This window comes from Hyperoodon ampullatus (genome assembly GCF_949752795.1).
Source record: "Hyperoodon ampullatus genome assembly, chromosome: 5".
NCBI classification, from domain to species: Eukaryota; Metazoa; Chordata; class Mammalia; order Artiodactyla; family Ziphiidae; genus Hyperoodon; species Hyperoodon ampullatus.
Window position 1 is genome coordinate 126,156,880 of NC_136918.1, and position 27,843 is coordinate 126,184,722.

General features: G+C 36.6%; 1 pseudogene across 1 annotated transcript in view; it reads right to left on the reverse strand.

Annotated features, from left to right (window-relative positions):
• Nucleotides 1-8,177: 8,177 nt before the first annotated feature.
• LOC307053819 (large ribosomal subunit protein uL1m-like) overlaps nt 8,178-27,843 on the reverse strand; it is a 120,886-nt pseudogene continuing 101,220 nt past the window's right edge. The window contains exon 3 of the transcript in view: nt 8,178-8,333. The product of the transcript in view is annotated as a large ribosomal subunit protein uL1m-like (transcript). The remainder of the gene's footprint in view (nt 8,334-27,843) is intronic.

Sequence of the window (27,843 nt, forward strand, 5' to 3'; positions counted from 1 at the left end):
ACAGGCAGGGGAGGCAGCCTTAGGCACAGAGCAGGTCAGAAAAGGGCTTGAAATAATTTGGATAATGAACAGCACACTTGACTCTTTTTTGTTTTGTTTTTTTTTGTTTTAATTTATTTTTTTATTGGAGCATAATTGCTTTACAGTATTGTGTTAGTTTCTGCTGTACAGTGGAGTGAATCAGCTATATGTATACATATATCCCCTCCCTCTTGGATCTCCCCCCATCTCACCCATCTAGGTCATCACAGAGCACCGAGCTGAGCTTCCTGTGCTTTATAGCATGTTCCCACTAGAACCAAAGTGTGTGTGTGTGTGTGTGTGTGTGTGTGTGTGTGCTATTGACTTCATGCATGTCCGTTTATTTAGTAAATAACTTTCTTTAGAAGGGGTAAGAGAGTGAAGTCTTAGGTACTTTGTCTGTAAGTCCATATGTTATCACATCATAGATATTAATCCTCTGAAGCATTATGTCATCATCAAAGTTTTGGCAAAATCCTTTAAACAAGCCTGGTTCAGATATCTTGGGAAAGGTGGTTCATTAAATATTGCCTGCCTCAGTTCTGGAAAATCTTTACATTCAAGTCAAGTCAGGGTTTAGTGCTTTCTTTAGGCTTACCACATGAATTGAAGAGTCTATTCCTTCATGTTTGATGTCACAAGGGTTGGTTAGCAGAACCTGCTAGGAGACTTCCCAACATGATTGAAGAGGGCTCTTCTAGAGGTGTTTTTTTTCCACTAGACAAAATCTGCAGGTTGCAAGTATGATGGTTAATGTCTTCATCTCCCAAAGACACACTATGAAAAGATTGCCCTATCAAAGCATTGGTATTTTTAATAGAAGGCATTAGGCCTTTCTTTCCAATAGTGAAAAATTTCTCCTTTTATCAGGTGTGGGTCAAAAGAAGCAAGAAATAAGTGCATTGGGTTACCTCTGTCAAAGGCTGAAAGTTTATGAGTTATAAAAGGGATGGTTATGGGATTTAGGAAGACCAATAGTAACGCTTTTGTCCAAGGAATTTGGAGGTTTCTACAAATTTTGTCAATTTAGTCTTAATAAAGACTTTAATGCTTTCCACTAAGTCAGAGGATTTAAGGGTGGTAAGTACAGTGAAAGTATTACAAAACCCACCAAAGAACATAAAGTCATCTAAGCACCTGGTCAGAAAGTGGTTCTCTCAATCACTATAAGGCTCAAGAGGAATTCCCCAAGTAAGAATAATCTTTCCAAAGGACTTTAGCCAAATGAGAGGCAGTAGCTTGTCTGCAGGAGAGGCTTCAGTTCACTGTGAAAACACAAAGACCATAAGTAAAATATTTATACCTATTAGAAGGAGGAAATTGTAGGAAATCCATGTGCCAGAACTTGAATGGTCGAATAGGCATTTTAAAATGTCTGGGAGCAGTGTGAATAGGCTTCCCTGCTTGAAGTGTGGACAAGTGAGGTAAGCACTTTGTGTGGCCATGTTAATGTTTTCCCACCAATATTGATTCATGATGACTATCATTTTGTCAGTAGACCTATGAGTTAATGCATACACAGTGATTAGGAGTGGGAAATTTGGAGGCTCCAATAAGACTGGGCTGTTATTTTGTCCAAACAAGAGATGTCTCTTTTTATCAAACCAAACATTTTTTAATTTTTATTCTTGTTTTTCATTTTTTGAGACCAATCATTGGGATTCTCTAGCCAGTTTTTCTGAATTATCATTTGGGGAAATCTCCCTTTTGACAGAGTTGGTCAAACACTGCTGTTGATCCCTTTAAAGTTGGTCAAAGGATGTTGTTTGTCCCTTTAAGGGCAGCATTTCTTGCAGAAATATCAGCAAAATGATTTCCCTGAGCTTCCAGAGATTCAAGTTTAGAAAGCACCAAGCTCTTAATAACAGCTAAAGCAGCAGGTAAAAGTATTTCATCCAACAATTTCTAAACATTGTGGCCATTTTAAATTTTATTTCCCCTGGAAGTAAGGAAGCCATGTTGCATGCACAGCATTCTAAAGTAATGAGCTAGCCTGAAAGGATATCTACTATCAGTCCAAACAATGGCACTTTTTTCCTTGGCTAAAGTACAAGCCCATGTAAGAGTGTGTAATTCAGTGTGTTGGTCTGAAGTAGCTATAGGTAAACATCCCGCCTCAACAACATCAAAGGAGTTGCAATTGCGCTCCCCACACAATACTTGCTACTGTCACCTTTTAAATAAGTCCCGTCAATGAACCATGAGAAGTCAGTGTTACTCATTGGCATTTCCTATAGATGATTACAAGGATTCAGGAGGTGGCCCATCAGAATTAAGCAATCAGTGACAAAGTGGATTAAAGTAGCCAAGTTACAGTTATTACAATGTAAAAGAGTTATTTGGGGAGCAGTTGTCTCCTCAGTTGATTGGAGAGGCCTTAACTTTAACCCAAGCATACTCAGTGTTAAGTCTATACCACACATCACTCAGTTTTTATTGGGACCTTCTCAAAATGAATATGACATATTTGGATTTCATGAATGTAGAATCGTCTTAACAAAAGTATGATGTCACTGCATTGGTTGAATTGGCAAAACTGTGGTGTTTCTTTGACCATCCATGGCTGCAGTTAAGTTTCTATTAGATCATGTTGTCTAACTTTCTCAGGATATACATGTTTTTTAAAATGTCATAGTGAAACAGGAGGGAAGGTGGCAGGGCACAAGCTTTAAAAGAATGATATCATAGGATATGACAAAAACTGGTTAGAACCAACTGGGTCCAAGATGGCGGAAGAGTCAACTTCCAGTAGACCTTGAGTCTCATTATATGCTCACTATAATATATTAACATGCTAAATGACACACCACCAGCACCATGACAGTTCTGAAGCCAACCATAAAAGGTCAAAAAGTGGTCTGTGGCTCAATTCCTGGAAATCCCTGCCCCTTCCCCAAAATAATTGGAATAATCCTCCCACTCAATAGCCTATGAAATTACCCAGCCCATAAAAACTAACCACGCCATATTTCGAAGATTTTTCGCCTTCTGAGATGGTCCACACTCTATCTATGCAGTGTGTTTCTCTCTAAATAAATCCGCTTCTTACCTATCACTTTGTCTCCGAATTCTTTCGCCACAAAGCAAGAACCTTAAATTCCCCAGGAACAACAGTTCTTTTTGGAAGAGTTTGAACTCAAGTGAGCCATTAATTTTGTGATCATATAATTTGTTATAACTTGAGCAGGTTTATGAATGAAAATGTGAACTATCAATAATATGTGGGCACAAGCCAAGCACCTTCACAATTGTGTAGGACACACGATCATGATTCTCACCCTTTCTATGTGAGCCAGAGCCAGGAGATGTGATGCTGAGGACAGGAGTTAGTTCCACGTTCATCTCCCGCTTATCAGTGTATGGCTTCATTCTTGCTTCAATCATCTCAAGGAATAAAGGGTCTTGTGTGGCTACTGGCAGGAGATGGACAGGAGGAAGCACAGTGAAGGGGGGCTCAGTAAGAGGGACAGTCCTAGAGTGACAGTGATCCAGGGAAGCAAGACTTGTGGTTTGTACTGGAGTCTGGTAGCTGAGAATGAGAGACAACAGAGGGAGTTTAAAGGAATAAAGGATTGGATGTAGGGGTGAGGAATAAGGGACAGGTCAGGAGGGGTCCTTAGGCTCCTGGACTCAGCAAGCAATTATATAGACATGGGGTTATGTACTGACACAGGGGATTCTGGAGGAAATTGTGTCACCCATAGTTGACTTCCAAAAGGACAACAATAAGTCTGTGGTTCATTGCCCTCCTCTGGAACTGGCTATGTATTCAGGACAGTATTAGTCTGTTGTAGATAAAACTTCTGAGAGGAAAACTGGGAAGAGCATGCCTTCATGTTACAAATACATCAGCTGCACCAGGCTAGTCCTCCTGTCTGTGCCTGAGCTAAACCTTGGCCAGAAATGCCACTACCCCTTTTATCTTTCCCACACTCCTACCTCATAATCATCTAAATATTCTTGCTCTTCTATTTCTGGTCAAACATGGGCATCACCTGGGGGCAATGCAGTGGTCAGAACCCCCCTAAGACTGACGAATCAGGATCTGCTTTGCAACAAGATCTCCAAGTGACTGATATGCCCTTTAAAGTGTAAAAAGACTGTAGATAACTCCTACCCATCCTTCACTATTTAGCTCAAGGACCATGCTCTCCAGAGAACCCTGACTTCCCACCCCACACCCAGCCTGCTACAGGGACAGTTAGAGACTGGCATGGCACCATCAATGAGTGTGCAGGCCACATTCATGATCACTTCTCGCTCATGAGTCTTTCTCTTCCACTGTTGTGAACTGCAGTGGAGCAAAATTAAGATTCATTTTAGTATCAGCAAAAGGAGCATTATATGGGCTCACCTCGAACAATGGGCTCACCTTGAGCACTATATGGGCTCACCTTAATGAATCACACTTGGAAATCCTCACCCTGCACCATGCTTCTCCTGACCCTGCCCGTGGAGTCCCTGTTGTGAGACCACCTGGGAGATCAGACCACCTGATCACCCGAGCCTTGAGGAATGGCAGAAACCACATGCAGTGCAAATGACCATGCCTGCTCTACATGCTTCTACTCGGAAACCAGGATTTAACTGAATGTAATGCATTTATGCCTTGGTGATTTTTCTCCTGCAGAGAATTTACTATGATTTACTTGGTACCCTCTAATACACAGGGTTATTAGAAAAGTTCTAAGAGTCGTTCTCCAGTCGTTCCGACCCCACGACAACCCAAACTCAGTCCCATCTGTCCTCATCTTGGAACTCTGTGACAAGCAATCCAGTGCCAGCCCCCAGAGCTCCATTCAGACCCCTGTAAGGCACCTCATTAAAGCCTGCGCTCACTCCCCCCACTCCACATTCCACCCTCTCCACAGCCAGACAGACCTATGTGGAATGCACATCACACCACGCCCTCAGACATCTACCCTCTCTCTCCAGGTCTAAAACCTGGTGTCCCTATACTGCACTAAAGACCAGTCTCTGCAGTGAGCCTTGTCCCCTGTCCACCTTCTCCCTTCTCTGTCAACTTAGTTCAGTTTCCACTGTCCCAGAAACCCAGTTCTCAGGTAATTTAGACTTCCTCTTTTCCCTGCATATAATGTCATGGCCCTGACCTCCCAGGAAACTCTTCTTATTGTTAGATATCAACATAAGTATCACCTCCTGGGTGTCACCCAAATTACCCATCACCCCTATTGGAATTGTCTGCAAAGCAGACATTATCATCCTTTGCTTCTTTCTTCTTTATTATCTGACCTTACTCCTCACTAAAATGTAACTTCTGAGGTCCACAGGACTCATCAGGTCTGGAAGTTTTTTCATCTCTGTGTTACAAACTTCTAGAACAGTGGTGTAGACATTGTAGAAGCTCCATGGATATTTGTTAAGTATACGGGTGTGAATGAAGACAATAAAACACACAAACATACTTTAGATCAAAGAGTCAAGTGTGCTAGTTACTCTTTTTTGGGTTTTGTGTCTGGCCTGCTCTAGCCCAAGGCTGATTCCCCTGCATGAACTACCCAGGCCCTCTGGGAGGCTTCCCATTGCTTATGCAGGAAATGGGAGGACTGGAGGACAGAGGGTGGGGGCAGTTTACCTGTTCCCTTGACAGCTCCTCAATGGGCTCTGATGACACCTCTTCCCTCTCCTCTCTCCAGGCACAGAAGTGGGAACAGGGTTTAATTGCTAGCACCTGGGAGCTGCCCATCCTCTGTCCTTCCCTCATCCCTGCCACAGCTCTTAACCACACTCACCTCTGCCTCTTCATTTGTAGCATTTGAATGAAGTGTTTCTAGTTGGAATTTATTTTGAATCACCAGGAAACTCCCTTTTCCTGTGTAAATGATTTAGTAATCTATTTTTTTAAATACAAATTATACACACAAAGTTTTTTCTATTCATTTACTTTTTTATTTAAAAACATTTTTAAACTTTACAATTCTATTTTTACAATTTTCAAGTACTCACAAACAACTGAGAGGGATTTATATCTGCCTTGTGGAAGGTTGTGTTTGTGTGTGTGTGCGTGTGTTTGCCTGCAAGAGAAAAGTTTTTCATTTTGGCTGATAAATTTTAGAGTTGTTAAGGAACAAACAGAATCTAAAATAAAATAATGACGGTAACGAAAATATTATAAAACAAGAAATAAATGCTTCTAAATGCTTCTAAAGTCTCCAATATATGAATCTATTAAAGTAATTTTATGATTAGCACTAAACTACAAATTTAGTACCAAACTATATAAAAATATTATGTAGTTTGAATGGGGTCTAGTTTTGTTTAACTTTTTTATTTCCTGCATTTTAAAAAAGCAACATAAATTTATTCATGTAAATATTAGGTTATTTCTACAGAATTTTTCACAGAATTCTAATATTAGCTATAGCTTACAGGTATAGTCTTTATTATTTCAAATGTCTTCACCCATATCAAACTTACAGGATGGTTTAAGTCATAAGGGACATTTAATTTAAATCAAAGTGCAATACTTAAAATATATAATGCCAAAGGATCCAGTGGGGAAATTGTGTTCCTTAGAATTATGTTATCATATCTATTTTTAAGTGTTACTACCATAAAGTTATAGTTCTATGCTAATAATAGTAATTATGGCATCAATTTAGTAATAATACCTTAGCTAACAAGAGGTCAATCAAAATTACTTTAACAGAAATACATGCAGATGCTGGGCCATGGTTCTGGGTGTTCAGGATCACATAGCTGGGGAAGCTGAGTCAAACCTGCAGGTGACCCCAGATCCCTGATTACTCAAGGTGTGACCCTACTTCTCCCTGGGGGACCAGATGACACAGGGGAGATTTCTTGATACTTCCCTGCCTCTGTGGGCTGCAAGTGGAGTAGCAGGAGCACAAGGGCCCCTGAAGAGAGGCTGGAACTTAGACTTGACCTTGGCCAGCATCTGTCTCTTGTGCGCATTTTCTTTCCTTAGCTCCTTGAGTTTTCTCTCAGTTGACACAGCTGCGATCCAACAATCTTGAGCTCTTTTATCATGGTCGCAGATCTTTCGATGGTAAGAACTGGTTCTCTTCAATTCTTTGCCCACGCCTTTGGCCATTTTCTTATACAGGTTGCAATTCTAATGTGTAGATTTCATGTTTCTATACATGATGGGAAGTTTTTTCTCCATTTTCTAAGCAGTGCATTTCCTCTTCAAATATTTTTGTTTTTTTCCTGAAGTTGTGTTAAATGGTCTTCATGCACTTCAGTCAGAATTTGAAACTTCAGCCTCAGCTGCTGAACTCTCTTTCCAGCTGTGAATTCTCACACTGCAGAGATGCTTTTTCCATTTGGAGACTTGAGATTTGTCCTGTAAGTTCTTCATTCATTTTCCTTCCCACAACTGTTGGGCTATTTCTTGATGTTTCTCTTCAGGACACTGAAGGGACACACTGAAGTCAGCATCATCACTGACACCTTCTTATCAGCTTCTGGCCTATGGATGGATTGATGGCCATTTCCCGCTTCCCTCTATTTCTAGACTTTTGAGTTCCTGTCATCCACGTGATCTCCAAGGAGGTCAAGCAAGAGGATGGTCTTCAGCAGGTGTTCAGCCATTGATGTTACTCGGTTGACTTCACTGTTCAGGATTTGCACCATTTGTGTGTTTGACTGCTCAAGCCCTTCTTTCTCCTCCTCTTTTTCCTGGACTCTCTGCTTCCATCCTGCAATTTCTTGGTTGAGCATTTCTGGAATTTTTGGAAAATGAATGTTTTCATTCACATCATTAATTTCTTCTGAAGTTGTTCTCCATTTTTCTCTGATGCATTTAAGATGGGTTTTCCATTAGTCACTTGGGAAAATTGAGGAGGCTGGCTCTTCTGTGCCTTTTCCAGAAAGTCCACAGTCCCTGGAAGTGATGACCTGTTCAGGTTTGTATTCATTGTCAACAAACACAAGGTTTGTAACATGGGAGGACTGGCCTCCACCCCCGGTGGCCTAAGGGTTTCTTCAGCTTGTGTCATTGGTTCAATATTCTCACTACATTCTTCTCAGATTTCGTTGTGGGCAGAACACTTTTTGCCTAGGAACTTCACATTTCTTAAAATGTGAAGTCCCTTTACTATCAAAACCAGCATCACAGTACATATCAGGATCTCCCAGGGAATTGCAGGGAAGCCTGGGATATGTCTGAAGCTTCAGGCAATCATTAACAAAGCACCATTCAAGTGCTCTATGATCAGCTGGAAAATGGATTGGGTGACAGGCAGCAGGTCCCCCATGGCTGTGTAGGGCTCCACCGCTCTGCCTCTGAGGATCAGTGTCCTGTGAACCTCAACTGACCACTCAGAACCCTGCAGAGTGTTTCATATCTAAGGTAAACAGGTGCCTGACAGCTTGGAATGATCAGTTAGGGTGAGGGAGGCGAGGCCAGCCAGGTCTTAGAAAACATTATTTTCTCTAATTTTGCTCTTAAAATAGACAGAAATCTCACTTACATAAGGTGTGGGGAAAGTGGAAAGGGCTTGTTCCAGCCTGGAGCCTGGCTACTCTAAGCCACATCTGGCCCTTAAGCAAAACTAGTGAGTCAAAGCCGCTTTAGGCCAAATTCCTTTCTGTGCATGAGAGTAATTCAGAGCCATAAGATCACTTCCTATGTTTTCATAGTTCAACTTCTAAAATTAGAAGGTCATGCTAGATTTTTTTTTTAAATTTAAAGTCATTTTCTAGAGCATTTTGTAAAATATATGAATGAGTTCTCGTTGGTTTAATTCACTTTTTTTTTTTCATGGCTAGTGAGATATCCTAATATCTGTCAGTGGAAGAACAGATTAACACAGATTAGCTCACAGATTAACTAGAGCTATATTAAAATATTTATGAATCTGAAAAACACAATGGTAAAAATTGCCTAAGGCTCTATACAGGAGGGTAGTATTCATATACAAATCTAAAACAAGGCAGCAGCATACTATGCATGGCTAAAGAATACACAAGGCAGCAGCATATTATGTGTGGCTAAAGAATACACAATCAAGGTTGCAAATTCAAATAGGATGTAAGGATGGAGGGCACTGGAGTATGAGGGGTAGCATTCCCCCAGCTGGATAAGAATCTTGTCAATCTTCCTCTGGAAACAGACTTTAGTTACAGAGAATTCTGTTTGCTGCTTTCAGAATGAGTTTTCTTCCTTGCCTCCTGCCTAAACAACAAAGGGATATTTCTCAGATCTTCACTATGAGAATTTGTAGGTTTTCCAGAGTAAACTGTAGATAAGTATGAGGCCCTCACTAAAGCTCCAATCAGGAAGTTTCTCACTTCTAAAGTATCCGTCACCTCGCCTCCAGCAATTTTGCCTGAATTACCATTCAATTGTTCCTCCCTGTCTATAGTTCTAGTGGCTTCTGCTCCATGTATTCATGTGTTGGCTGTAACATATTGGATGTGCTTGTCTTTCCAGATTTTGGGGTGGTGACTTGTCCTGTGACCTCAGTTCTCTAATGGGTCCAAGATGTTTAATTTGCTTAACTTGTCTTGTTGTAAGGACAGGAATGGCTACTTCCAAGTTCATTATATATCAGGACTGAGACTGAAGTCCCAAATATGTTTTTACATTAGGAATTTTGAGTTTTTAAAAGGTATTATTTTGTATATTGTACAATGTTCTGCTGCGATTTCAGAAACACAACCTCATGTTCAAACACTTTAATTCTGCAGGAAAAAATGAATGACCCCACTAAGTATGATAAATGCAGACTATAATTAAAGTTAGATCAGGTTAGATAGGTTAGATCAGGTCAGGATTTCCTGCCCAATAAGTTGTGAGAAATGTTTCAGGTTTAATATTTTCTGGAACACAGCAAAACTTCTAGACCACAGTGTCCTTTGTGAAAATAGTTCAGCAATCCTGAAGGATTAACTGTGAGGAAAAGAATAAACTCTTAGTAATTATCATACTTCAGAAAACTTCTAAGCTTCAAAAGATACAGTGAAGAAAACATGTCTTTCCCTGAGAATAGCTTCTGTTCCATAGGTAGCTGAGTTATGCCCTGTCCCTGTTACATATCTCCTAGCTTTTTAAAAAATTAAACAGAAAAAAAAATATTTCTTTCAATGGGTACTTAATAGAATAGATTTGCTGAGCTAAAGCCGAGTATATCTGAGTAGGGAGAACAGTGTGAAGGGCTGGCCTGTCGAATTCACTCCTAACTCAGTTTTGTAGCTCGGGTCCTAAAGGGGTTTTAAGTATGTATTAAAAGTAGTCATTAGGAAAGCCACACAAATATAATTATGTCCATGAAGTAACTAGACATAGTAAAAAACATAGAATTTTGTGGCAAACATGCACTCAAAATAAAACCTTTTTTCAAGCCAATTTACATATATCTGATATTGTAACGCATGTAATGGGTTTACTTCCGATCTTTACCAAAGAATGCAAAGCAGTTTCACCAGGAATGCTGACAAGTTAATGAGATGCAGTTCCCAAACCTTTAAAATCATATTTCATGAGCTCTATATTCTATTATCAATCTTATTTAAAATATAGTAATAGACAGATACATAAATACACATATAAATACATACATACATATATTTGTATATGTACACATGAGTATGTGTATGTATACACACATATACACACACATATACACATCATTGTTTGGCATTCTCAGGTGAAAACAAAAATTGTTTTATGTGCTATTTCAGAATGACATTGAATTTAAGAAAACGTCTCATCCATGTGGGGGTAGTGCTGTAACCTCTCACTGTTCTTCAAGTAAAATAAACTGAAGTGGGAAAACATGAGTCTCTTTCTGTGGGTATTTTATTATTTGGTTAGTAAACTCTTAAATATTAAATAATCTGATTAATGAATATTAAAATTTCAAATTTACCTACTAACATTGCTTATCTCTAAAATGTATTTGTTTTCTCTATTAGTATTTATTTTTGAAATTTAATATATACATGTTTTTATGTTCTTAGGTTTGAGTTTGGTACTTCTTTTCTAAAAATAAAAGACAATTTTAGTGGAAATTTAGTAAAGTATCCTAAGAAACAAATTTTGGTTCACAGATTTTTTTGTTTGATTGTTTGGAGCAGGTATGATATGGACACTTCAAATTATAAACTTCTTTCTTTACTTTCTTTTTGGTTTAATATAAGTTATTGATCTATTGCTTTTTAAATTCCATGTAGTTAAAACATTCTTATTCCAAATTGTTTACATTTGATTTCAAATTGAGAAGTGAATTTAAAAATTCCTATGTTAAAATACCAAAAACAATTTTATGTAACAATATGAATGTTGCATATCTCTTGCATTGAGATCTTGCTTATATTTCACCTAACCATTTCACCGAAAGAAAACGTTAGTATTTCTATTAGGTTAAGGCTTAAGCATTTTTTTTTTTTTTTTGGATCACTTCAAAATCTGAAACACTTTAATTGGTTAGCTATACTAATACTGCAATATGAATTTAATTAATTCAGAAAAATGAATACTTTGTAGCAGCTTTAAAATGGATTTAAAAGATAAGAACATGGTAGATAACATAATTTGCTTTTCATTCTGTTGTAAACGTATGACAAGAGACACAGTGATCTTAAATATCTTGCTGGAAAATGAATCATGCAGATAACAAGATTTTCAATATTTTGAACTGCAAAGTAAGACACTCAGAAAGATAGAAGATAGTAAACTGTAGCAATAATAACAAATAAACACTAAGTATCTATTCAACATTTCCACTTAGATGTTCCCCAAAACCATAAAGTCAATTTGCTTCGTACTGACCTCATTTTCTTTACTTCCAATTCCACACCCTTTAAGTAATTATGTCAGTGGTACCCCCACTTATTCTTAATTTGAAGCTCAATATTTTTCTGGGTTTCTTCCTTTTCCTCATAACCCAAAAATCCAATAAATACAGATATCATTCAAGTTTTCACTTTGGGTATCTCATAAGTCTCTGTCTTCTCTAGCTAAAAAAATTGTAATTTAAGTTACCAATGTGCTTTAATAGCTATAGTAAAAACTTTTTATGAACAAATAATATAATTACTTTAGATTAACAATTCAGAAACAAGCTGAATCATGTTATTGAGTATGTTATTAAGAGTTCTAGATTCAGAATTTACACTTAAATAGTCAGAAGTTGATGAAATGTTCAAGAAACTAATTAAGACCTTTACATATTTTGGAGCATTATTTGGAAGTTTTAGTAGTATATCTGAAGATGGCTAAGTACAAACAAAATCTACAACCACAAAACTATTGTTTGAACTTTTAAGCAGAGCTTGAAAAATCTGTCAGAAGTCTCATTATTTAAGGTAAATAAATATAGAAATTAAATATATTGGAAATAATAAGATTTTACAAGGTTGAAAAACTAATAAACAGAAACTTCAGTTTTAAAAGCCTTTGCACAGCAAAGGAAACCACAAACAAAATGAAAACACAACCTATGGAGTAGGAGAAAATATTTGCAAATGATGCAACTGACAAAGGATTAATTCCCAAAATATACAAACAGCTCATACAGCTCAATAAAAAAAAAAAAAAAAAAAAAAAGGGCAGATGATCTAAACAAACTTTCTCTAAATAAGACATACAGGTGGCCATCAGGAACATGAGAAGATACTCCACATTGCTAATTACTAAATAAATGCAAATTAAAACTACACTGTGGTATCATCTCGACATGTCAGAATGGCCATCACCAAAGAGTCTGCAAATAATAAATGCTGAAGAGGGTGTGGAGAAAAAGGAACCTTCCTACACTGTTGGTGGGAATGTAAATTGGTGCAGCCACTATGGAGAATAATATGGAGGTTCCATAAAAAACTAAAAGTAGAGTTACCATATGATCCAGTGATTCCATTCCTGTACATATATCTGGAAAAGAAAAAAAAAAAAACCTCTAAATTGAAAAGATACATACACCCCAGTGTTCATTTCAGCACTGTTAATAGTAGCCAAGACATGGAAGCAACCTAAATGTCCATTGACAGAGGAATGGATAAAGAAGATGTGGCACATATATACAATGGAATATTATTCAACCATTAAAAAGAATGAAATAATGCCATTTGTATTATTTGGATGGACCTAGAGATTGTCATACTGAGTGAAGTAAGTCAGAAAGAAAAAGAGAAATATTGTATGATATCACTTATAAGAGGAATCTAAAAAGAAATGATACAAATGAACTTACTTACAAAACAGAAACAGACTCACAGATTTAGAGAATGAAATTACAGTTACCGGGGTGAAGGGAGGGGGGAAGGGATAGCTGGGGAATTTGGGATTGACATGTACATACTGTTATATTTAAAATGGATAACCAACAAGGATTTACTGTATAGCACAGAAAACTCTCTGCTCAATATTATGTAACAATCAAAATGGGAAAAGAATTTGTAAAAGAATAGATACATGTATATGTATAATTGAATCACTTTGCTGTACACCTGAAACTATCACAACATTTTTCCTCAACTATAGTCCAATATAAAATACAAAGTTAAAAAACAAAAAAAGGAAACAAACTTATAGTTACCAAAGGGGAAATGGGGAGGGGAGGGATAAATTAGGAGTTTAGGATTGAAATATATATACTACTATATATAAAATAGACAGCCAACAAGGACCTACCATATAGCACAGGGAACTAACTACACTCTATATCTTGTAATAAACTATAATGGAAAAGAATCTTAAAAAGAATATATATATATATATATATATATATATATATATATATATATAAAACACATATATACAACACATATATACATATATAACTGAGTTACTTTGCAGTACATCTGAAACTAACACAACATTGTATATAAACTGTATTTCAACAAAAATTTTTAAAAAATGAAAAATAAAAAAGTAAAAAAATAAAAAGTAAATAAATAGAGTTGGGAGACCAAAAAGGAGACCTCTCATTCTCTGAAATGATAGCAGAGCTCAATGGGAAGAAGAGAGGCTCCTCCTTTATCCAGGCAAGGACTCAGCCAATGAAAAGCCATGGACTCATTGTTTACTATCGACTTCCTGCCCAACTTCCTTTCCCATCTATAAAAGTGTTCTACTTCCCTTGCTGTGAAGGGACTTGCACATGACTTGCTATGATTGTAGACTCCAAATTGCAATTTTCTGCTGATTCTGAATAAATCCATCCTTGCTGGAAAAAATATCTGGCAGTATATTTGTTTTAGGTTAACAAAGAGAAAGAACATTTCTGATACCATATCACTGTCAAAGTACATTTTTTAAAACCATTTCAAATGGTTTGATTAATAAAGAATTTTAAATCCCCCAACTGTATCTTACAACTCCAGGATAAATGACCTCTATACTTGAGCTTCTGGAAAGGAGAGGTTAAGCTTTAAATAACATCAACTGAATTCAAAATCACATGCTTATCCCAAAGTAGCTACTTTATGATTTAATTATTTTTAATCCTTAGACCATTTAATAGACAATATGATGAGTATGAGACATTAGGGCCTTTATAAATATGAGATACATTTTTCAACATGCTGGACACACATATCTATGAGGCTGTACTCTTTGCTTAAGTTCCCCTATAATAAAAATTTCCATTTCTCTGTCCAAATTTTGCTTATGTCTTGATATCTAATTTATATGCCACCCACTTTTTGGACCCTTTCCTGGTATCCTATCTAAACTTAATAATTCATTACTTCCTTACTTGTGGTTCCACAATATTTTATTTGTGTTATGTTTATTAATATTAAAATGTTATACAATTATATAAATAATATAAATTATGTTTGTGTATATATATACACTAACCTTAATCAGATTCCTCATACCTCTCCATTAATTTGTGAGCTCCTTAAAAGCAGTGTATACAGCTCAATCAGATTTATATTATTTCTTAAAAGGCAGCACAATGACTTTATTATAATAGTTATTTAAAATGATTTCTGTGCTTCATAATATTAGTTTAATGATACAGAATAATAATTTAATGCTCTAAGAGACTGACCTGAATTTAGGGTTTCAATATGTTTATGATCTGGGTTCAACCACGTTTTATAACTCGTTGTTAACATTAAGATTAAAAAAAAATAAGCGAGAAAAAATAGTCATTATAAGGTGGTATGTTCTACTTGCCATAAAGCAGCTATGTTGTATATCATTTCTGAGGTATTATGATCACTAATGACAGAAAAAAAATAAATATATAGAAATTATCTCCACAGAAGTAAAAAAATATGTTTTCTCCTCCCTTCTGCAACAGAGTTATCCTCCATAAGAAACACATTCAGAGTTTTCCTGTAATATCAACTTTCCATCCTCTTTCCTTCCAGAACAGCCTTTAGGGTAATTAAAGTCCACATTGGCATCATTGTCTTCAATATAGTGAATGAACCCATGAAAAAATCAGCTGTCATTGAAGTTATTTTAATGGTTGGGTTTTCCTCCATGCAAGGTCATATGCTCTTTACCCTACCTTTGACACAGAAATCATCTCCTGTGGGTTGTAGAACACTTTTTTTTTTTCAAGTCAAGAGACTGGAAACATGGACATTTATTGTAGTAAAGGAACTAAGAATTTTAAAGAGGTAATTTCTGGAAGCTGGCTGAAAAATGACCTCATTCTCCTTCAAGTTTATTGTCAACACAATGCTGTGCTGACACTCCAAGATGTATGATGTGGTTCAATTCTTTCTGCACGGGCTTTGGGGACATGATTCAAAATAAAGAATTGTGTTTGAATGGCTGATTTTATTTGTTTCCTAAAGATTGCCCGTTTTATAATTCACCCAAGTAGGAAAACACTGCTATAAACATTTCAAGATATTTATAATTTAGAATAGTAAGTATCACTTTCTTTGTATGCTTTGATAGTTTGGAATTAGTCAAGAATTTTCAGGTCATGAAAGTGATAGACTGGAGTTTACTACATACAAGTTCTTTATTTCTAATCCTGGAATTACCAGTATAGGTTATTATTTGACCAGTTCAAAGTGTGCTGTGTGGAAGAGTGATGATGCATGAAATGATTATTACCAGTAAGAAACAAGATAAGTATAAAAATTGAGATTAAGCATTTATAATATTTTACAGAAATTTGGGAGATTAATTGTATGTCTAATACATCTAAGAATTAAAATTTTGAATTTCCATTTTGTATTCCTCCTTTCTTGTTTTCATTTATTTTTTGAAAGTAATTCACTTTATTGTGTTATATAGAAGCTTAGGTTTGGGATAGATTCAGAAAAAAATGATTCTTCTCCATAGAGAGTTTGAGAAGCACTGAATTCTAGGGACAGAGGTTTTCAAAAAATTTTGAAATATTATGCAAATGCTCCATCTTTGAAAAAGTTAAATGTGGAGTTTCTCTGGTTAAAGTGTAAAGAGGGGTAAATACAGCTCCACATTTCCCACTGAAGATCTAAGGGATAGAGAAGTAACATGAAGGACAAGAACTATTAAACAAAACCTAGCATTAAAAAATGTTTAAAAACTGCAGTAAATGTAGAGGACATTTGCATGATTATAGACAATTAAAATTATAAACATAATTTACAATTTAAAATATTAAGGAAAGATAAAAAGATCAGATAAATGATTAAAAAATACCCTTTGTCTAGTTGGGTTCAATACATGTAGTACTCCTGGGTTTTTGATATAGAGGGAACAAAACATATCTCCTGTCCTCAAATTTATCCCACCCAACCCCTGCTAAAGTTGTTTGTGCCCTCATCTCTGGAATTTGTGAATATGTGACAATAAATGACAAAACAGAAAAGGCTTGGTAGATATAATTATGACTATGGGCATTAAAAGAAGATTTCCCTGCATTATCAGAGTGGGCCCAATCTAATCATGGGAGCACTTTCTTCAGCTAGAGTCAGGAGAGATGCAGTAAAAGGGGAAGTCAGAGATATTCTAAGCATGAGAAAGTCTCAGCCACCATTGCTGGAGGATGTCACATGGGAAGTATGAGAAGTGTTATGGACTGAGTGATTGATTGCATCCCCCAGAATTCACATGTTGAAAGCTTAATCCCTCAATGTGATGGCATTAGGAGGTGGGGTCTTTGGAAGGTGATTAGGTCATAAGGGCAGAGTCCTCAAAAATGTGATTAATGCACTTAGGAAAGAAACCTCATAGACTTCTTCGGCCCTCTTTCCACCAGGTAAGAACACAGTGAGAAGATGATCTTCTATGAATGAGGAAACAGTCCTCACCTGACACTGAATTTCCTTTCCTCTTGATCTTGGATTTCCTAGCCTCTCCAGAAGAGTGAGAAATAAGTGTCTCATACCATAAGCCACCCAGCCTATGATATTTTTGTTGCAGCTGCCTGAACTGATTAAGACAAGAAAAAAAAAAATGGGTAGTCAAGTAAGAAAGACTGGCCCAGGGATGGTAGCAAGCAAGGAAGCAGGAGACTCAGTCCTATAACAATGAGGAACTGAGTTTGGTCAAATGAATGACCTTGGCAGTAAATTCACTCCTAGAACCTCCTAGAAGGAATGCAGCCTTGTTAACACTTTGATATTGGCCTTGCAAGATTCTCATATTGTCCTTGCAAGATTCTAAGGAGAGAACTCAGTGGAGCCATGTTATACCAGGACTTCTGACTTACAGAACTAGGAGGTAATAAAAAGGTATTGTTTTAAGCTGATAAATGTGAGGTAAATTGTTACAGCAGCAATGGAAACATAATAACATTTACCCAAAAGAAAGAATAACATACCCAAAAGGAAGAGGTTCTTATAGATTACTGTGGAGCCAACACCTTCCCTGAAAACAAAATCAAAACAAAATACCTTATTGATTGAATAGCACTCTAGATTCTGAACCTCAACCAGGCATTACTTTTAAAAATATTCCAGCTGAACTTTTCTGTTTTATTTTATTCAAAATCAGTATATATATATATATATATATATATATATTATATATATATATATATATATATATATATTCTGCATAAATACAATGTCATTTTGAATAACAATTTTTCAATTTTCACCTTTTATTTTTTTATTAAGAACTTAGCTTGTGCTAGGCTCTGTGCTCAGTGCTTTGTTTACTTCACTTTATTGAGGAGGTATGAATTTTTAATAATACTCAAGAAGACTGAGGCTAGGGACTTACATAATAATGCAGACCAAAACCCTGGCCTACATAGCAGTAAGCTTGATGCTTATAAGATTAACTTGCTCGTTCTCTTACTAGAGAAGCCTCGTTATTATTCTTTATAGTATGTCTGCTTGCCTAGAGGAGGAAATAGCTGAGGGAAACTGCAGACATAATTAAAAAGAGTTCAGTTACATTATTTTTTCTTCCTATGACTTTTCAAAGACAGCAATTTCCTTCCTTTATTGCTGGTGCAGCTGGACCTACCAATTAAGTTACACAGTAGAATCGATAGGCTGCCACATGTTTAGAATATTTAGGTCTTCTCTGCTGAAAGGTTTAAACAAACATCTTTGTAAGCAAAATGACAACAGAGAGAAAATGGTCTCTTTATTTTATTCATGTATGTGTGTTTAATGAAGGTCAATATAACAAATTTAATCCACCTTGTTGGTTTGGGATATTCTGAGTAGCTTTTCTTGTATTCAAGTAGCCACTTCTTACCCTGTGACAATGAGGTTTCAGAGACTTATAGAATCATAAGAACTGTAGGGGAGACATTCTAATTACTAGTATTAGATAACAAATTACCCCAAAAGTTACTGGCACAATATAACATAAATTTATTTTATACAGGGACTCTTTGAATCAGAAATTCAGGCAGAACATAAAATTCATGTAGGGATGGATTTCCTGTGCCCCAACCTGTCTTTGTCCTAGGATGGAAGATTTGAAGACTGGGTGCTGGACACATCAGAAAGCTTACTTACCAAGTCTGCTAGTTGATGTTGGCTGTTCAATGAAACACTTAACATGTGATATCTTCATGTGGTCTGGACTTCCTTTCAACATGATGACTGAGTTCACAGGCAAGTGTTCCAAGAAGAAAAGAGGGTCAGAAGAAGACCTTATCTCCTTCTTTGACCTAGATTCAGAAGTTAGGCAGCATCATGTCTGTGTCTCCCATGTCCTACTGGTTGAGGCAGTTACAATGGTTTGGCCAGGTTCAAGGAGAAGAAATGTAGATCCTGCCTCTCTTTGGAAGAGTGTCAACATCACTTGAAGAATATGTGGAATAAGATATATACTTGGGCTGTCTTTTGAAAAGGCTGTCTGGCACAGTGAGGGATCTATATGCACAAAAGAGGTGCCTGAGACACAGTGAAGAGATTGTTAAAGGCTTTTAACACATATATTTAAAAGGTAATAATAAAAGGAAAAAACATATTGACACTGAAACATAATCAGAAAAATATTCCCACACGCTTCTTTGTCATTGTGATGCTCAGTATAATGTGTTAATTTGGCTGAGTTTCAGCATCCAGTCATTCAATCAAACACTACTCTAGGTATGAGAGCTGTGAATTCATTTTGTAGATGTTATTCAACCATAATCAGTTGACTTTAAGTAGAGAATTTATCCTAGACAATCTGAGTGGGTCCAATTCATTCAGTTGCAAAGCTCTAAGATAGGGCTGAGACGTACTTGAAGAAGAAATTTTGCCCATGGAGAGCAGCTTCATCTTGTATCTAAGAGTTCCAGCCTGTCCTTCCGGACAACCTGCTCTAGAGATTTCAACTTGCCCAGAAAGATCCCACAATGTGTAAGCCAATTCCTTGTAATTAATCTCTTAATATATATCTCTTACTGGTTCTGTTTCTCTGGTTGACTCCTGACTAATACACTCATCAAAAACATCTGTTTCCACATATAACATTCAACATTGTGATATTGTGATCTATAATAAGAAAAATATGTTTGGTCTTCATCCACTATTCCTGGTACAGAGCTCCTAAAACCCTTGGAATTTCCTAAGTGATGAGAGAGATTAAAGTGTTCTTTGTTATGTTAATGAGGTGAATTTTAGACATCATCTAAGGATAAAGGCTGATTGCCAGGAAAACCAACCATATGATTAGAGAGCTGGAATTTTTAGTCCCACCCCATTGACCTCATTGAGTTCAACCACTAGGTGCCATGATTTAATCAGTCATGGCTTTGCAATGGAGCCTCCATAAAAATCCGAAAGGATGGCATTCAGAGAGCTTCAGCATTGGTGAACAGATGGAGATTTGAGAGAGTGGTGCTCATAGAAGACATGGAAACTCCATACACTTTACCCATAACCTTCCCTATGCATCTCTTCCATCTGACCATTTCTGAGTCATATCCTTCCATATAATAACCACTATCTACTAAGTAAAATATTTCTCTGAGTTCTGTGAGCTACTCCAGCAAATTAATTAAATCCATTAATGGGAGTCTTTGGAACCTCCAATCTATAGTCTACAGCCAGTTAGTCAGAAGCTCAGGAGATAACTTGGACTTGCAGTTAGGTCTAAAGGAGGGCAGGCAGTCTTGTGGGACTGGGATCTTAACTGATGTGTCAGAATTGAGTTGAACTGTAGGACACCCAGCTGGGGTTTAAGAATTGCTTGGTGGTATGAGAAGGTTGAAATTGAGGACAGAATTGTAGTTGGTGATCAGAATTTCAACATTCATTCCAGTTTAAGTTCATGAAACTTAATGAATAACAATGTTAGAAATCCCATGTCAATGTTTAGTAATTGAAACTGAAGGGTGGCAGAATATGCTACCCCCAAAATATCTCACTTTGGCATAAGAATTATTTTGAGCTGAAGGCAATGGGAAAGAAGCTGATACAAGAAAAGTTCTCTGCATTCCCCCCATTTTCCTAAAGGCAGGACATCAGTTTACAAAAGTGTCATTCCTCTTCTCTGTACCAGGAAGGACACAAAAATTAATCATGGAGACAACTTCTTATCAATTGACAAGACACTAAATTAAATCTGCATAACAACCCATTACCGTGCTTTTCCTGGTCACCTCTCCATAACGTGTCCCCGCCAGCTTTCTTTCTTTTATCTTTAGTTGAAGATGGTATCTAAATCTAAATTCTAAGTCACCTTGGAAAGTTACTTATTTTTTCATGGGTATCTCCTATGTATACATGAGGTATACATGTCAATAAACTTCTATTTATTTTTCTCTTGTTAATTTTACTTTTGTGACAGAGATGCCAGCCAAAAATTCAGAAGGGCAGATGGAAAATTATTTTTCCTCCCTACAGAACTAGACAGAATTAAACTGCTGCCTTCTAGTTTTACTTATTCAGAAAATATAAATATAAATTATTTATAGTACTTGTTCTCAATATTGTAAGATCAAGTAAGTATGTTTTTTGAGTACCAACTAAGAACAATGTGCTACTGTTCAGGATAGCTGCACCTAAGAAAACATAATGAATTAAAAGGTACAAGTTGTCTACAAATTCCATGGTGTGGAACATCACTAGCTTTCATAAAGAGTATCATGGTTAAAGTTTAAGGGAAAAATAAGCATCAAGGATTTTGAGCAATCAACGTTTTTATTAAGACCTAAGAACCTTGTGCTAAATGTTTCATTGAAGCAATCTGAAGGTTAAATCTAATTTACCTGTAAAACAAATAAAGTCCTTCAAGCCTGTTTATTAACCATTCAAGTAGATAGCTGAGTTTGTCAAAAAAAGTGAATATAAGAAATCAAATCTCAAGTAAAAAATAAGGGAATAGTGCTTTAACATAAACGATATCCCTTTTTGTGGCACCAGTTTTCTAGCAATTCAAAGGAAAAAAACTCTAACACATAAAATGGTTGCTATAAAATTAGAATTAAATTAATACTGGCAAGGGAGAAAGGCTGTTGGTTCATAATTACATTTGAATAGATTAACTTGATTTTTTTTCAGGAATATTTGTATTGATGTGTCCAAATCTTTACTTATTTGTGTTAAGTAGAATGTGATTCTTTTTTCTTGCTAAGATTCTCAACATGACTGCATTATAAAGAAAATATTTACTAATTATCTAAGAAATTTGATGTCATTTTAGTGATTATTTATTGAGGCAGGGATTTTCTGATTTTTACAAATTCTTAGAATTACCATATTTCCCTAATTGATGCAGCTTCTGATGTATCAGACACAGCAGTACTGAAAATGAAAGGAGATGAAGCAAATTTTCTGACAAAGATAGACAAAGTTTCTTCCATCAAAGAAATACGTTTTTAAAATAAGATTATCTGGAATTCATGAAAAGATAGCTTTTTTGAGATAATTAGATATAGCTATAAAATAGCTGATTCTCACAGGACACTTTTGCTTTCAGTGTATAATAAAGCTCAAATTTAAATCTTGCTAGTAAACTTCCCTTCTGCTTACTGCAGGCGCTTTGCCTAGTTCTTGATTTCCAATGACTCCTGAAAAAAAAAATGATAGTATTGATGCCAACGTTTCATGGTTTTTGCTTTTTCTCATACTTCTTTCATTCCTTCTTTTTCTTCTTTTACCAAGAACTGTGCTCAAAATTTTCTCTCTTACTCATCATAAGAAAAAGGGAAAAACAGGCAAAATATCTTACTCTTTACCCTTCTATGGTTTCTGTTAGTTTCACCGGAAAACCCAGGTTTAGGAATCTTTACAATTAGTCTTACGTGTCATTTTATATCAAGTAAATGACATCATTTCACCATTTCTTAACTTTTGTTTTTGTTTTTTGTCATGGAAGTATTTTTGTTATTTGCAACCAAAATATGACCAGAGACCTTTTTTTCCCCTTTCAATAATTTTGCCCATTATTACCCTGTTAAATGCTGACTGTTAGTCCAGAATATGAATTCAGAGGAAAAAAAAAAGTAACAACCATAAAACCTTATTTGCACTATGTAGAGTTGCAGTAGTCCTGCTCAGATTATTCAGTTCTAAAGGTATTTTAACTCAGTATAATTATCTTTCTACCTCAGTATATTTCTGTAGGAATGATACACATTAGCTGTGTGACATAAAGTAGGACATTAAAATTCACAGTATAAAAATAGATTTATATAATTTTCTTGTCTTGTATGATGAGAAAATAAAAATAATATTCTGGATTTCCAAAAAGATCAATTTGAGAATTAGATAATGCTTTGAAAATGTGGCTAAAGATCGAGTCGCTGAATACTTCTAAAATACAATAATTTTTAAAAATGTAAATAATTTTAAAGTGAAAACAAATAAGTATTTTTATTCTCAATCAACATAATTTTGAAGATTCCTTTTTTAAAATTATATAAACAAGTGAAAGAAATCACTAAAACCAAGTTTATTTATTTCAATCCAATCATACCATAATCTGGATAATTATTAAATCTCGTTTCTCTGTAAAAGGGCCATTTCAGAGAAACACAACTTCCAATCTTCTCTGCACCTGTTTACCCAGGCCTGACACTTAAATTCACTGCTCCTCAATTTTGTTCTCTGAAAAATGTGAAAATGTGATCTTGTGAAATTTTGTGATAATTGGATATAATGTAAAAGTATCTGGCACATAGCTGAAGCTGAATAGATCATTATTATTTTCATTTATGTTACAGTATTACTTAGAATTAACTAAGTTTAAATTATATATATAATTTTATTAGTATTAAAAAAATACATTGCTGACCAAACTTTAGTGCCTGTTATTGAATTCATCAGTCGTTACTTATTCTAACTTTGATAATTTTAATTAACATTTTATGACATTTAGATCAGGATTTTTTAAATATATTTTCTTTTCTTGTCACACTCTTTAAAATTCAACTACGGTTGATCTCTTTTAACAAAACACTGTGAGGACAGTAAGTGGCATTTCAAGGCATGCATGTCAGCTTCTTTTATAGGTTTAGAGCATTTAGCCTTTCAGAGATTTGTCCTTAATGTTAGAGCGGAGTAAGATATCTTAAACTTCAAGTTTTATGCTTGGTTGCATTTAAAATACCTTAAAAAACCACTTTCAATGTCAGCATTCCAATACATATATTAATGATGTACCTCCCCTCTGGTCTATCAGGTCACTAGAAAATAAATGGAGTGGTCAGGTTGAGTCTTAAGTAACCTTTTATCAAATGACAGTAATTATTTGTTTGAATCTTTATTTCATTTAAATTTGTGTGAACTTTTAAGTCATTACTCACCTATCCTCTCTTGACAGATAAAATTAAAAACAATAGAAAATTTTGGCCCTATTTTGTGATTGGCAGGTAACATCAAAATGCAGCATTTACTTTGCAAGAGGAGAATTCTTAAAACTGTAATATTATCAATTTGTAGGGTTTGCATTAGTATACTATTTTCATATAAACATTCTCCAGATCAACGGTTCTGGGTATGTGGACCTTATCCAAGGATATGTAATTACGTGTAGATTTTCTTTACACATGCATTTAGCTTAAGGGAGGGCCACATTTTTCATCAACTTTTCACAGGGGACTGTAACTCCAGTTAATTTACAAATCACTACTCTTAGGGCACTTGAAAGCATTTGGGAAGCAAATGAACAACCAACTGATCTTTGCAATAACATCACTCCACAGTGAAAGTACCTAAAAGTTTCCCAATGAAAGTATCTGAGGTATTTTCAAGCTACCATTTTCTAATTCACTTGCCTTTCTTAAATTTATTTATCTTAGATTAGTGACATGGAATTTTTTTTCATATTATTTGTATTACAGACCTGTGGCCCAATTGTATTGGATATTAAATTCTACTTTTAAATTAACATCATTTCCATTTAACATTTCTGAAGTTTACACAACACTCAAGTGAAGGGATGACAAATGAACTGTGGAACATTAGTGAAAATTCACCTTTCTCTGGAACATCTTCATGACAGAAACATACACACAAAATGTGCTGGGGTGGCCACATATCTGTCCCCACTGCAGATGTAAATGCCAGAACAATCAGTGGATTGCAATGGTCTGGGGAGTATTTCACCTGCTTGCAATGGGGTTTTTCAGACTGCGTGAGGCTTTTCTTCGTTTCACTGGAATTAAATCATTTAGAAAAAGCCAGCTCTGTATTCTCCCGAGGAAACTATTGCCATTTATCCCTCAGATGGCATCACAGCTGTATTCTTTCCACATTTAATGTACTGCTATAAGGTTTAACAGCTCAGACTCTGAGTATTTGAAATCAGATGTAGGATACGTGTTTCTTGCTGAGTGTGGTAAAAAAAAAAAGAAAGAAAAAAATATGTGCTGAAATCAGCATCTAATCCTTTATACCTATTTTGTAGTCATTACTGGATACCATTTTTTTCTTTTTTTTTAAATACTAAACATTCTCAAAATTAAGGTAGAAGAATAAATAGTCTGTTATGCATACAAGTTCCTTAGGATCCATACCCAGAATCTGATGACAACACCTACACACACACACACCACAATACATATACAAGGCTTTTTCAGTTGTACGTCAGTAGCTGAGGAAAAAATAAAAATATAGAGAGCCAGAAATTAAAAAAATAAATAAAAAATTGTGCACAATTTGTGTATACTTCATGTATACAAAAAAGATACAAAAATTGTATATACACAGAAAGAGTGTTGTGTGATGTATAAGATAAGATTTCAGTAAGGAATACTTCATCCCAAATTGTACAAATGAAGACATTGTGATGAAGGTACAGAATCCAGAGCTGTGAACAGGGATAAGAAAACTGACAAGGGATGGGAGGGCCCAAAGGAAGGAGGGACAAAGTGTTGTCATCTGGATCCAGTGAGGAGCTATCATTGTGGGAGGCAAAGCAGGGAGGGAACAGGGGGAACTGCCCCCATCCCCTGCCCTCTTATCCTCCCATTTACCACGGGCACAAATGGCAGTCACCCAGAGGGCCTGGGTAGTGCAGGGGAAGGGAGACAAGCTGTGGGCCACAGAGCAGGCAGGAAAGGGGCATGGAATGAATTTGGAAAGTAACGAACACACTTGAGCCTATTCAATTGGAAGTGTGTGTGTGGTGTGTGTGTGTGTGTGTGTGTATTGTATTCATTAATATCTATTTATTTAAAAAATATCTATTGAGCTTCTATTGGTATGTATTGATGTCTTCAGCATTGTACTAGGTGCTTGGGATGCAGTGATGGAAAAAACAATCTAGGGAGACCTGTGAACCCACAGATCTTACAGTGTAGTGAGGGGCAGTTTCAGTTAACAATGAAAAATAAACAAATAGTAGGAGTACCTTCAAGAGAGCAGAGGAATAAGATGTGGACTTCCTCCCAACAGATACATCAAAAATACATCTACATGTGGAACAACTCCTACAGAACACCTACTGAATGCTGGCAGAAAACCTCAGACTTCCCAAAAGACAAGAAACTCCCCATGTACCTGTCTAGGGCAAAAGAAAAAAGAAAGAAAAAAAGAGAGACAAATAATAAGGACAGGACCGGTGGGAGGGAGCTGTGAAGGAGGAAAATTTTCCACACACTAGGAAACCCCTTCACTAGAGGAGATGGGAGATAGGAGGGAGGGGAAGCTTCAGAGCCACGGAGGAGAGCACAGCAACAGGGGTGCAGAGGGCAAAGCGGAGAGATTCCCGCACAGAGGATTCGTGCCGACCAGCATTCACCAGACCGAGAGGCTTGTCTGCTCACCCGACGGGGCAGGCAGGCACTGGGAGCTGAGGCTTCGGCTTCGGAGGTCAGATCCCAGGGAGAGGACTGGGGTTGGCTGTGTGAATACAGCCTGAAGGGGGCTAGTGCGCCACAGCTAACCAGGAAGTATTCCGGTAAAAATTCTGAAACTGACTAAGAGTCAAGAAACCACTATTTTGGGGTGCGTGAGGAGAGGGAATTCAGAACACCACCTAAACGAGTTCTAGAGACAGGTATGAGCCACAGATATCAGTGCAGAAATCAGAGACGGGCATGAGATGCTAAGGTTTCTGCTTCAGCCACCAAGAAACCTGTGTGCAAGCACAGGACACTATCCACACTGCCCTTACTGGGAGCCTGTGCAGCCCACCACTGCCAGGGTCCCATGATCCAGGGACAACTTCCCAGGGTGAAAACACCGCACACCTCAGGCTGTTGCAGTGTCACACTGGCCTCTGCTGCCGCAGTCTAGCCCAGCATCCATACCCCTCCATGCCCCCAGCCTGAGTGAGCCAGAGACCCCTAATCAGCTGATCCTTTAACACCCTCCTGTCTAGGTGAAGAACAGATATCAGAGGGTGGCCTACATGCAGAAGCAGGGCCAAATCCAAAGCTGAACCCCAGGAGCTGTGCGAACAAAGAAGAGAAAGGGAAATTTCTCTATGCAGCCTCAGAAGCAGTGGGTTAAATCTCTACAATCAACTTGAAGTACCCTGTATCTGTGGAATACCTGATTAGACAACAGGTATGGGGGCAACTGAATGGGAGCAACTGTAGACTTGGGGTTTCCTGTATGTGGCTGACTAGGTTCTGATTTATATGTTTATCTTAGTTTAATTTTTAGCTCTTGTTATCATTGGTGTATTTGTTTATTGGTTTGGTTACTCTTTTCTTTTTTTAAAAAATTAATTAAAAATATATATTTTTATTTTAATTTTTTTTTGATATTTAATTTTAATAATTTTATTTTTTTCTTTCTTTTTCTTCCTCCTTTTTTTTCTGAGCCGTGTAGCTGACAGGGTCTTGGCACTCTGGCTGGGTGACAGGCCTGAGCCTCTGAGGTGGGAGAAACAAGTTCAGGATATTGGACCACCAGAGACTTCCCAGGCCCATGTACTATCAATCAGTGAGAGCTCTCCCAGGGATCTCCATCTCAATGTTAAGACCCAACTCCACTCAATGACCAACAAGCTCCAGTTCTGGACACCGCATGCCAAACAACTAGCAAGACAGGAACACAAATCCACCCATTAAGAGACAGGATGCCTAA